We start from the raw sequence: 13,939 nt of genomic DNA, 5'->3' as shown, positions 1-13,939 counted from the left end.
CAGTTCCCCATCAATTGTCACGGGCTCAGGAGGATTGGTATTCCGGTCAACAAAGGGATCAGGAACCGCAGGCTTCAGTAGCGAGACATGAAAGACCGGGTGTATCCTAAATGACTCCGGGAGTTTCAGCTCGACGGCCACGTCATTTAGTTTCCTTACGATGGGAAATGGACCCACAAACCTCGGGCCCAGCTTCTTGGATGGGCAGGCTAGCTTCAAATTTAGTGTAGACAACCAAACCTGGTCCCCGACCTGGAGGTCAAGTTCCCCTCTTCTCCTCTTGTCAAAGGCCTCTTTATAGCATTTCTGGGTCTTCGCCAGGGTCTCTTGAAGAAGCTTGTTATTGTTCAAAAAAAAATTAAGGTCCTCCAGGACTGCAGGTACAGAGCATTCGGGGAGACTACCGGACAAAAAGGACGGATGGAAACCAAAATTTGCAAAAAATGGTGACTGTTTAGTGGCAGAATGAGTAGAATTATTATAAGCAAACTCTGCAAGCGGTAAAAGTGATGCCCAATCATCCTGAGAGAAAGAGGAGAAACAACGCAGGTATTGCTCTAACGTCTGGTTGGTTCGCTCGGTCTGGCCATTGGTTTGAGGGTGATAGGCCGAGGAGAGACGAAGCTCAATCTTCAGGGCTTCACAGAGAGCTTTCCAGAACCTGGACGTAAATTGTACTCCTCTGTCAGAGGTAATGTCAGCAGGAACACCGTGGAGCCTTACTACTTCCTTAATAAGGGCCCTGGCCGTTTCTGTGGCCGACGGGGTCCCCCTCATTGGTACGAAGTGGGCCATCTTGGTAAACCTGTCTACCACTACCAGGATAGAGGAGAAGCCTTCAGAGAGGGGCAGATCCACTATAAAGTCCATAGATATCATCTTCCATGGTCTGTCCGGGATGGGTAAAGGTCTCAACAAGCCCCAAGCCCCTAATTTGCTACCTTTATTCCTGATGCAGGTGGTGCATGCCTCCACATATTCCCTGCAATGCTTCCTCATCTGGGGCCACCAGAACGTGCGCTGGAGCAAGTCCGTGGTCTTTAACACCCCAAAATGACCGGCCAATGGATGGTCGTGACAGGAACTGAGGACCGCCGTGCGGATCGCTTGGGGGACGAAGATTCGGTCCAGATGCCAGAGAAGTCCGTCCTTGGAGGTTAAGGAGATGTCCGGTGGGATGGCTGGATCGCTGGAAGCCTGTTTAATTTGGGATAGGAGGCCTTCCTGGAGCAGAAGGAAGTTTCCTGGAGGCAGGATGGTGTCGGGGGTATGAGGTTCCACAGCTTCGTTGTACATCCGGGAAAGAGCATCAGGCTTCACATTCTTTGACCCGGGCCGGTATGTGATGTGGAACACAAATCTGGAAAAGAAAAGTGCCCACCGGGCCTGCCGAGGTTTCAGTCGCTTGGCTGCTTTCAAATATTCGAGATTTTTATGGTCGGTATAGACCAGGACTGGATGAGAGGCGCCTTCAAGGAGATAGCGCCATTCCTCCAATGCTGCCTTGATCGCTAGGAGCTCCCGGTCACCGACATCGTAGTTGCGCTCGGCTTCTGAGAGTTTGCGGGAGAAGAAAGCCACCGGGTACAGAAGTGACTTAGGTCCCTGTCTCTGGGAAAGTACTGCCCCGACGGCCACTTCCGAAGCATCCACCTCCAGGATATAAGGCAGCGAGGCGTCGGGGTGTTTGAGAAGTGAGGCAGAGATAAACAGGTTCTTCAGAGTTTCGAAGGCCTCCTGAGCCCTAGGGGTCCACTGAAATTTCTGGTTCTGTTTGGTCAGCTCAGTGATGGGGGAAATAATGGAAGAAAATCCCCTGATGAATTTCCTGTAAAAGTTCGCGAATCCCACGAAGCGTTGGACCCCTTTCTTGTCCGAGGGAGCGGGCCAGTTTACGATGGCTGAAATCTTCTGTGGGTCCATTTCTATGCCGTTTACGGAGATGATCAAGCCCAGGAATTGGATACTCTGCTGTTCAAAAACGCACTTCTCCGGTTTGGCGTAAAGGCCATGGAGGCGGAGACGGGCTAGGACACTCCTCACATGCTCCCGGTGTTCAGCTAAAGAGGAAGAGAAGATTAAGATGTCATCGAGATATATAACAACAAACAAATCAAGGTACTCTCTAAAGACATCGTTAACAAAGTGTTGAAATGTAGCGGGAGCGTTACAAAGTCCAAAGGGCATAACTCGGTACTCATAATGTCCGAAGCGGGTACGGAAGGCGGTCTTCCATTCGTCGCCTTTGCGAATGCGAATGAGGTTGTACGCGCCCCGTAAGTCCAACTTGGAGAACACCTTGGCCGACCCCAGTCTCTGAAATAATTCGGGCACTAACGGTAGAGGATAACGGTTCTTAATTGTAACTTTGTTGAGTGCTCGGTAGTCCACACAGGGCCGTAAGGAATGGTCCTTCTTCTGAACAAAGAAAATCCCTGCGCCTGCTGGGGAAGTGGATGGTCGTATGAAACCCTTCTTCAGGTTGTCGTCCAGGTAGGTTTTTAAAGCACCCAGCTCGGTTTCAGATAAGGGGAAGATCCTCCCGAACGGGATCTCCGCTCCAGGGAGTAGGTCAATAGGGCAATCGTATTGCCTGTGGGGAGGTAAAGTCTCTGCGCCCTTTTTACTGAATACATCTAGAAACTGGTGGTAGGCTTCGGGCACAACCTGTCGGAGCTCGGTGTCTGTCTCCATGCAGAGCAGAGAAGAAGAGGCAGGGTCCGTGTTGGTGGCTGGGAAGCAGTTTTGATGACAATATGCAGACGGGAACTCTACTTCTCCAGTGAACCAGTTAATCAGAGGGTTGTGGGCCTTCAACCAGGGCATGCCCAGGATCACGGGAAACAGGGGGGATTTGATGATGTCCAGACTCAGGAATTCCTGGTGAGTTCCGGCTATGGTGACAAAAAGCGGGGACGTCTCCTGAGTAACGGGTCCGGATTTAAGGGAGGAGCCGTCGGCCAGAAAGATTGAAAGTCCCTGTACCCTAGGCCGAAGAGGGATGTTATTCTTCAGGGCAAAAGACAGGTCCATGAAGCCGCTGCAAGCTCCAGAGTCTATGATGGCGTCAACGCTGAGAGTCTCTCCGGAAAACTGTAGGAGAAGAGGTACAACCAGGTGAGAGGTGGTGTTGGTGCTGGGCAGAATGGCAGGAGAAGCAGAAGGTGCAAGAAGGCACTTACGTGACTTGGCGGGGCAGGTGCGAACGTAATGTCCAGATTCCCCACAATAAAGGCAAAGGTTGCCAGTTCTCCGGCGTTGGCGCTCCTCGGGCGTCAAGGAAGGGCGAAGTAGACCCAGTTGCATAGGCTCCGAAGAATCCAGAGCAGGTGGAGCAGGAAGGACCGGAGGGTTGGGACTTGGAACCCGCGGCATCATCCAGACTGGGCGAGAAGTGGAAGTTGAGCGCTCTAAACGACGTTCCCTCAAACGCCTGTCAATCTGAATCGAGAGATCGATGAGGGCTTCGAGGGTTTCAGGGGTTCCCACGCGAGCCAATTCATCCTTTAATGCCTCCGAAAGTCCCATGCGGAACTGGTAGCGAAGGGCTGAGTTATTCCACTCTGTGTCGGCACTCCAACGCCTGAACTCAGACACATAGTCCTCCACTGGCCTGCGACCCTGCTGGAGTACATGCAAAGCTGCTTCTGCAGTGGCGGCAAGTTGCGGGTCCTCGTACAGTCGGGACATGGCCAGGAAGAAATCGTTCAAAGAGTCCAAAGAGGGGTCCTTACGTTCGAGGAGACGATGTGCCCAGGTCTGAGGTTCGTCGGTTAATAGAGAAATGACGAACCCCACTTTTGTTGCCTCGAGAGAAAAAGTCCGGGGTTGGAGGGCGAAAAAGAGCTCGCAGGAGTTCCGGAAGGCCCTGAACTTATTCCGGTTACCGGAGAAGCGGTCTGGTGTAGGTACCCTTGGTTCTGGCGGCAACATGACCACTGACGGTGGGCCTGGAGACCCAGAGGCAGCCGGGGCTGCGGCAGATAGGGCCTGGACCTGTTCCTCCAAACGTCCGTAGCCTTCTTGTAGGCTCTTCACGGCCTGGGTGAGGCCGGCTAGATGATGGCAGAGTTCATCCATGGGAGACGCTCCCTGCGAGGGCTCAGACATCCTGGCTGTTCGGTACTGTCACGTACCTGGTTAGAGAGCCCCAACGTGCAGGGAGCGGCGCCTCGTAAACCACCGGCTCTCGAGCCCCTGGTGATGGAGACAGGAGTTCAGGAGCCCGGAGGACACAAGTGCCTAGCCGGATAGCAGATAGCGGGTACAGCTGGAACAGATGGTAACTGGAACGGCAGGTGCACCTGGCGCTGGATGTCGGTCAAGGACTGCTGGACGGCTGGCACAAGTGGACCGGCAAGGTGGCAGAGTCAACGGGTGCCGGACTTCGGGCAGACAGGCGTAGTCAATCAGGCTGGGTCGGCAACTATCTGGCAGCGGAGGTACAAAGGCGGAAGGCAGAGGCGTAGTCAATCAGGCAAAAGGTCAAGGGCAGGCGGAATACAGGCAGAGTCCAGGAACAGGTCGGGTATAATATCAGGAACACAATCACAAACAAACAGCAGAAGTCTCAGGAACGCTGTAGACCGAACAGCGCCGAGGAGCAGGAGCTGTGGCCTTAAATAGTCTATTGGGCACCAGGATTGGTCGTACGGCCCGTTTGCGTACCCCCGCAGGTGGCCGTGGTTACGCTCGTGACCCCGCGCACGTCCGTACGGTGCGAACGCCCGCTTGTGTCGACGCGCACCTGTGAACGTCTGTTGGGACCTGCGTGCACCCGCGCGTGTTCGTTCGCGTCAACCCGCGTCCGAGGGCGTCGGAGATCCCGTCGTACAGGAACCCTGCAGGTACGTCTCTTCTGTACGATCGGGGTAGTGGAACGACCGTGACAGAGGTCCATCATATACCCATCACAGCCTGTCCAACCAGACCAGGGTCATAAAACCCATTAGGACATGTTGTCACCAGCTTAGCAGGCCACTAATAACCGGGGATCTATTAATGAGGTCCATCATATACCCATCACGGCCTGTCCAACCAGACCAGGGTCAGAAAACCCATCAGGACATGTTGTCACTAGCTTAGCAGGCCACTAATAACCGGGGATCTATTAATGAGGTCCATCATATACCCATCACGGCCTGTCCAACCAGACCAGGGTCAGAAAACCCATCAGGACAGGTTGTCACCAGCTTAGCAGGCCACAAATAACCGGGGATCTGTTAATGAGGTCCATCATATACCCATCACAGCCTGTCCAACCAGACCAGGGACATAAAACCCATCAGGACATGGTGTCACCAGCTTAGCAGGCCACTAATAACCAAGGATCTGTTAATGAGGTCCATCATATACCCATCACAGCCTGTCCAACCAGACCAGGGTCAGAAAACCCATCAGAACATGTTGTCACCAGCTTAGCAGGCCACTAATAACCAATGATCTGTTAATGAGGTCCATCATATACCCATCACAGCCTGTCCAACCAGACCAGGGTCATAAAACCCATAAGGACATGTTGTCACTAGCTTAGCAGGCCACTAATAACCGGAGATCTGTTAATGAGGTCCATCATATACCCATCACGGCCTGTCCAACCAGACCAGGGTCAAAAAACCCATCAGGACATGTTGTCACTAGCTTAGCAGGCCACTAATAACCAGAGATCTGTTAATGAGGTCCATCATATACCCATCACAGCCTGTCCAACCAGACCAGGGTCATAAAACCCATCAGGACATGTTGTCACTAGCTTAGCAGGCCACTAATAACCGGGGATCTGTTAATGAGGTCCATCATATACCCATCACAGCCTGTCCAACCAGACCAGGGTCATAAAACCCATTAGGACAGGTTGTCACCAGCTTAGCAGGCCACTAATAACCGGGGATCTATTAATGAGGTCCATCATATACCCATCACAGCCTGTCCAACCAGACCAGGGTCATAAAACCCATCAGGACATGTTGTCACTAGCTTAGCAGGCCACTAATAACCAAGGATCTGTTAATGAGGTCCATCATATACCCATCACAGCCTGTCCAACCAGACCAGGGTCATAAAACTCATCAGGACATGTTGTCACCAGCTTAGCAGGCCACTAATAACCGGGGATCTGTTAATGAGATCCATCATATACCCATCACAGCCTGTCCAACCAGACCAGGGTCAGAAAACCCATCAGAACATGTTGTCACTAGCTTAGCAGGCCACTAATAACCAATGATCTGTTAATGAGGTCCATCATATACCCATCACAGCCTGTCCAACCAGACCAGGGTCATAAAACCCATCAGGACATGTTGTCACCAGCTTAGCAGGCCACTAATAACCAAGGATCTGTTAATGAGGTCCATCATATACCCATCACAGCCTGTCCAACCAGACCAGGGTCATAAAACCCATCAGGACATGTTGTCACTAGCTTAGCAGGCCACTAATAACCAAGGATCTGTTAATGAGGTCCATCATATACCCATCACAGCCTGTCCAACCAGACCAGGGTCATAAAACCCATCAGGACATGTTGTCACTAGCTTAGCAGGCCACTAATAACCGGGGATCTGTTAATGAGGTCCATCATACACCCATCACAGCCTGTCCAACCAGACCAGGGTCATAAAACCCATCAGGACATGTTGTCACTAGCTTAGCAGGCCACTAATAACCAGGGATCTGTTAATGAGGTCCATCATATACCCATCACAGCCTGTCCAACCAGACCAGGGTCATAAAACCCATCAGGACATGTTGTCACTAGCTTAGCAGGCCACCAATAACCAAGGATCTGTTAATGAGGTCCATCATATACCCATCACAGCCTGTCCAACCAGACCAGGGTCAGAAAACCCATCAGAACATGTTGTCACTAGCTTAGCAGGCCACTAATAACCAATGATCTGTTAATGAGGTCCATCATATACCCATCACAGCCTGTCCAACCAGACCAGGGTCATAAAACCCATCAGGACATGTTGTCACCAGCTTAGCAGGCCACTAATAACCAAGGATCTGTTAATGAGGTCCATCATATACCCATCACAGCCTGTCCAACCAGACCAGGGTCATAAAACCCATCAGGACATGTTGTCACTAGCTTAGCAGGCCACTAATAACCGGGGATCTGTTAATGAGGTCCATCATACACCCATCACAGCCTGTCCAACCAGACCAGGGTCATAAAACCCATCAGGACATGTTGTCACTAGCTTAGCAGGCCACTAATAACCAGGGATCTGTTAATGAGGTCCATCATATACCCATCACAGCCTGTCCAACCAGACCAGGGTCATAAAACCCATCAGGATATGTTGTCACTAGCTTAGCAGGCCACTAATAACCAAGGATCTGTTAATGAGGTCCATCATATACCCATCACAGCCTGTCCAACCAGACCAGGGTCATAAAACCCATCAGGACAGGTTGTCACCAGCTTAGCAGGCCACTAATAACCAAGGATCTGTTAATGAGGTCCATCATATACCCATCACAGCCTGTCCAACCAGACCAGGGTCATAAAACCCATCAGGACATGTTGTCACCAGCTTAGCAGGCCACTAATAACCAAGGATCTGTTAATGAGGTCCATCATATACCCATCACAGCCTGTCCAACCAGACCAGGGTCATAAAACCCATCAGGACATGTTGTCACTAGCTTAGCAGGCCACTAATAACCAAGGATCTGTTAATGAGGTCCATCATATACCCATCACAGCCTGTCCAACCAGACCAGGGTCATAAAACCCATCAGGACATGTTGTCACTAGCTTAGCAGGCCACTAATAACCGGGGATCTGTTAATGAGGTCCATCATACACCCATCACAGCCTGTCCAACAAGACCAGGGTCATAAAACCCATCAGGACATGTTGTCACTAGCTTAGCAGGCCACTAATAACCAGGGATCTGTTAATGAGGTCCATCATATACCCATCACAGCCTGTCCAACCAGACCAGGGTCATAAAACCCATCAGGACATGTTGTCACTAGCTTAGCAGGCCACCAATAACCAAGGATCTGTTAATGAGGTCCATCATATACCCATCACAGCCTGTCCAACCAGACCAGGGTCAGAAAACCCATCAGAACATGTTGTCACTAGCTTAGCAGGCCACTAATAACCAATGATCTGTTAATGAGGTCCATCATATACCCATCACAGCCTGTCCAACCAGACCAGGGTCATAAAACCCATCAGGACATGTTGTCACCAGCTTAGCAGGCCACTAATAACCAAGGATCTGTTAATGAGGTCCATCATATACCCATCACAGCCTGTCCAACCAGACCAGGGTCATAAAACCCATCAGGACATGTTGTCACTAGCTTAGCAGGCCACTAATAACCGGGGATCTGTTAATGAGGTCCATCATACACCCATCACAGCCTGTCCAACCAGACCAGGGTCATAAAACCCATCAGGACATGTTGTCACTAGCTTAGCAGGCCACTAATAACCAGGGATCTGTTAATGAGGTCCATCATATACCCATCACAGCCTGTCCAACCAGACCAGGGTCATAAAACCCATCAGGATATGTTGTCACTAGCTTAGCAGGCCACTAATAACCAAGGATCTGTTAATGAGGTCCATCATATACCCATCACAGCCTGTCCAACCAGACCAGGGTCATAAAACCCATCAGGACAGGTTGTCACCAGCTTAGCAGGCCACTAATAACCAAGGATCTGTTAATGAGGTCCATCATATACCCATCACAGCCTGTCCAACCAGACCAGGGTCATAAAACCCATCAGGACATGTTGTCACCAGCTTAGCAGGCCACTAATAACCAAGGATCTGTTAATGAGGTCCATCATATACCCATCACAGCCTGTCCAACCAGACCAGGGTCATAAAACCCATCAGGACATGTTGTCACTAGCTTAGCAGGCCACTAATAACCAAGGATCTGTTAATGAGGTCCATCATATACCCATCACAGCCTGTCCAACCAGACCAGGGTCATAAAACCCATCAGGACATGTTGTCACTAGCTTAGCAGGCCACTAATAACCGGGGATCTGTTAATGAGGTCCATCATACACCCATCACAGCCTGTCCAACCAGACCAGGGTCATAAAACCCATCAGGACATGTTGTCACTAGCTTAGCAGGCCACTAATAACCAGGGATCTGTTAATGAGGTCCATCATATACCCATCACAGCCTGTCCAACCAGACCAGGGTCATAAAACCCATCAGGACATGTTGTCACTAGCTTAGCAGGCCACCAATAACCAAGGATCTGTTAATGAGGTCCATCATATACCCATCACAGCCTGTCCAACCAGACCAGGGTCAGAAAACCCATCAGAACATGTTGTCACTAGCTTAGCAGGCCACTAATAACCAATGATCTGTTAATGAGGTCCATCATATACCCATCACAGCCTGTCCAACCAGACCAGGGTCATAAAACCCATCAGGACATGTTGTCACCAGCTTAGCAGGCCACTAATAACCAAGGATCTGTTAATGAGGTCCATCATATACCCATCACAGCCTGTCCAACCAGACCAGGGTCATAAAACCCATCAGGACATGTTGTCACTAGCTTAGCAGGCCACTAATAACCGGGGATCTGTTAATGAGGTCCATCATACACCCATCACAGCCTGTCCAACCAGACCAGGGTCATAAAACCCATCAGGACATGTTGTCACTAGCTTAGCAGGCCACTAATAACCAGGGATCTGTTAATGAGGTCCATCATATACCCATCACAGCCTGTCCAACCAGACCAGGGTCATAAAACCCATCAGGACATGTTGTCACTAGCTTAGCAGGCCACTAATAACCAAGGATCTGTTAATGAGGTCCATCATATACCCATCACAGCCTGTCCAACCAGACCAGGGTCATAAAACCCATCAGGACAGGTTGTCACCAGCTTAGCAGGCCACTAATAACCAAGGATCTGTTAATGAGGTCCATCATATACCCATCACAGCCTGTCCAACCAGACCAGGGTCATAAAACCCATCAGGACATGTTGTCACTAGCTTAGCAGGCCACTAATAACCAGGGATCTGTTAATGAGGTCCATCATATACCCATCACAGCCTGTCCAACCAGACCAGGGTCATAAAACCCATCAGGACATGTTGTCACTAGCTTAGCAGGCCACTAATAACCGGGGATCTGTTAATGAGGTCCATCATACACCCATCACAGCCTGTCCAACCAGACCAGGGTCATAAAACCCATCAGGACATGTTGTCACTAGCTTAGCAGGCCACTAATAACCAGGGATCTGTTAATGAGGTCCATCATATACCCATCACAGCCTGTCCAACCAGACCAGGGTCATAAAACCCATCAGGACATGTTGTCACCAGCTTAGCAGGCCACTAATAACCAGAGATCTGTTAATGAGATCCATCATACAGTGGGGGAAAATAATGATTTACTCCCCTCCAGATTGTGTAAGTTTTGCCCACTTACATAGAAATGAAGGGTCTATCATTGTTATCATAGGTGTATTTTATATGGTAGAGACAGAATATCAACCAAAAATCCAGAAAATACACAATACAAATGTTATAAATGGAGTTGCAGTTCAGTGAGTAAAATAAGTATTTGATCTCCTTAGTAGTTGGTGGAGAAACCCTTGTTGGTGATCACAGAGGTCAGACGTTTCTTGTAGGTGGTGATGAGGTTCGCACATCTCAGGAGGGGTTTTCTCCTCTCTTCTCTACAGATCTTCTCTAAATCCTGAAGGTTTCTTGGCTGTTGCTTGGCAACTTGAAGTTTCTGCTCCCTCCATAAATGTTCTATAGGATTAAGGTCTGGAGACACTCCATGACCTTATTGTGCTTCTTCAGCCACTCCTTTGTTGACCTGCCAGTATGTTTTGGGTCATTGTCATGCTGGAAGACCCATTCATGACCCATCTTCAGTGTTCTGGCTGAGGTTCTCACTGATTAGCGAGTTTGAGGTGGAGGAACATGACTGGCCTGCACAGAGTCCTGACCTCAAGCCCATAGAACACCTTTGGGATGAATTAGAGAGGAGACTGGGAGCCAGGCCTCCTCATCCCACATCAGTGCCTGACCTCACAAATGCTCTTCTGGAAGAATGGTCAGACATTCCCATAGACACCCTCCTAAACCTTGTGGACGGCCTTCTCAGAAGAGGTGAAGCTGTTATAGCTGCAAAGGGCCAACTCAATATTGAACCCTCCGGACTGAGACTGGGACTGGGATGTCATTAAAGGTCATGTACATTTGACAATATCGTGTATATTGCGTGTGACAGGGCTCTGTGATGCTTACAGGAGGCACCCAAGAATGACTTTATTAAAACATCTTAAAATAAAATTGATTGGGGGGGGGGGGGAAGGGAAGGTATTATATGAATACATTACACCTGAGCTAGACAGATGGAGATCCAGCAGAACATTTCCAAACATTTGGCCAAATACAGAGATGACTATTGGATGGAGGATAGCAGATGGTGGATAGAGGATGGAGGATGGTGGATGGAGGATAGTGGGAAGTGGATATTGGATGGTGGATGGAGGACAGAGGATAGTGGATGGTGAATGGCAGATATTGCATGGTAGATAGAGGATGGTGGATATTGTATGGAGGTTAGCAGATGGTGGATAATGCATGGTGGATATTGGATGGCAGATAGTGGATGGAGGATAATGGATGGCGGATAGCGGAGGGAGGATGGTGTATGGCAGAAAATGGATGGCGGAAAGTGAATGGTGGATGGAGGATAGAAGATGGCACATAGGGGATAGAGGATGGCGGATATTGGATAGTGGATGGTGGATAGCGGATAGTGGATGGCGGATATTGTATGGTGGATAGAGGATATTGAATGGTGGATGGTGGATAGAGGATGGCAGATATTGGATGGTGGATAGCGGACATTGGATGGTGAATGGACGATAGAGGATAGCAGATATTGGATGGCGGTTATTGGATGGTGGATAGTGGATGGCGGATATTGTATGGATAGAGGATGGCAGATATTGAATGGTGGATGGTGGATAGTGGATGGTGGATAGAGCATGGCGGATGGACGATAGAGTATAGCAGATATTGAATGGCGGATAGTGGATGGCGGTTATTGGATGGTGGATGAAGGATAGTGGATGATGGATAGTGGATGGTGAATGGAAGATAGAAGATGGCGGATATTGGATGGTGGATAGTGGATGGCGGATATTGGATGGTGCATAGTGGATGGCGGATGGAGCATAGCACATATTGGAAGGTGGATGGGGCATAGTGGATAGTGTGTGGTGGATAGTGGATGGGGATATTGGATGGCGGATAGAGGATATTGGATGGCGGATAGTGGATAGCAGATCTTGGATGATGGGTAGTGGATGGTGGATAGCAGATGGCAGATATTGGATGGTGGATATTGAATGGAGCATAGTGGATGGAGGATAGAAGATGGTGGATGGACGATAAAGGATGGCGGATATTGGATGGTGGATAGAGGATGGCGGATGGTGGATGGAGCATATCGCATATTGGACGGTGGATGGAGCATAAGGAATAGTGGATGGTGGATGGCGGATATTGGATGGTGGATAGTGGATATTGGATGGTGGATAGCGGATATTGGATGGTGGATAGCGGATATTGGATGGTGGATAGCGGATATTGGATGGTGAATAGCGGATATTGAATGGTGGATAGCGGATATTGAATGGTGGATAGCAGATATTGGATGGTGGATGGCGGATATTGGATGGTGGATGGCGGATATTGGATGGTGGATAGCAGATATTGGATGGTGGATAGCAGATATTGGATGGTGGATGGCGGATATTGGATGGTGGATGGCGGATATTGGATGGTGGATAGCGGATATTGGATGGTGAATAGCGGATATTGGATGGTGGATGGCGGATATTGGATGGTGGATAGCGGATATTGGATGGTGGATAGCGGATATTGGATGGTGGATAGCGGATATTGGATGGTGGATAGCGGATATTGGATGGTGGATAGCGGATATTGGATGGTGGATAGCGGATATTAGATGGTGGATAGCGGATATTGGATGGTGGATAGCGGATATTGGATGGTGGATAGCGGATATTGGATGGTGGATAGCGGATATTGGATGGTGGATGGTGGATAGCGGATATTGGATGGTGGATAGCGGATATTGGATGGTGGATAGCGGATATTGGATGGTGGATAGAGGATGACAGATTGTGGATAGTGGATGGAGGACAGAGGATGGTGGATGGAGGACAGAGGCTGGTGGATGGAGGACAGAGGCTGGTGGATGGAGGACAGAGGATGGTGGATGGAGGACAGAGGATGGTGGATGGAGGACAGAGGATGGTGGATGGAGGACAGAGGCTGGTGGATGGAGGACAGAGGCTGGTGGATGGAGGACAGAGGATGGTGGATGGAGGACAGAGGATGGTGGATGGAGGACAGAGGATGGTGGATGGAGGACAGAGGATGGTGGATGGAGGACAGAGGCTGGTGGATGGAGGACAGAGGATGGTGGATGGAGGACAGAGGCTGGTGGATGGAGGACAGAGGATGGTGGATGGAGGACAGAGGATGGTGGATGGAGGACAGAGGATGGTGGATGGAGGACAGAGGATGGTGGATGGAGGACAGAGGATGGTGGATGGAGGACAGAGGATGGAGGACAGAGGCTGGTGGATGGAGGACAGAGGCTGGTGGATGGAGGACAGAGGCTGGTGGATGGAGGACAGAGGCTGGTGGATGGAGGACAGAGGCTGGTGGATGGAGGACAGAGGATGGTGGATGGAGGACAGAGGATGGTGGATGGAGGACAGAGGATGGTGGATGGAGGACAGAGGATGGAGGACAGAGGATGGTGGATGGAGGACAGAGGCTGGTGGATGGAGGACAGAGGCTGGTGGAGGGTGCATTATGGATAGTGGAAGGCAGGTAGTGGAGACCTACTTTTCAGGAGAAA

Source organism: Lithobates pipiens, unplaced genomic scaffold (genome assembly GCF_037356315.1).
Source record: "Lithobates pipiens isolate NorthernLeopardFrog02 unplaced genomic scaffold, aLitPip1_a1.2 Scaffold_35, whole genome shotgun sequence".
NCBI lineage: Eukaryota > Metazoa > Chordata > Amphibia > Anura > Ranidae > Lithobates > Lithobates pipiens.
Note: the sequence above shows the minus strand (reverse complement) of the source record.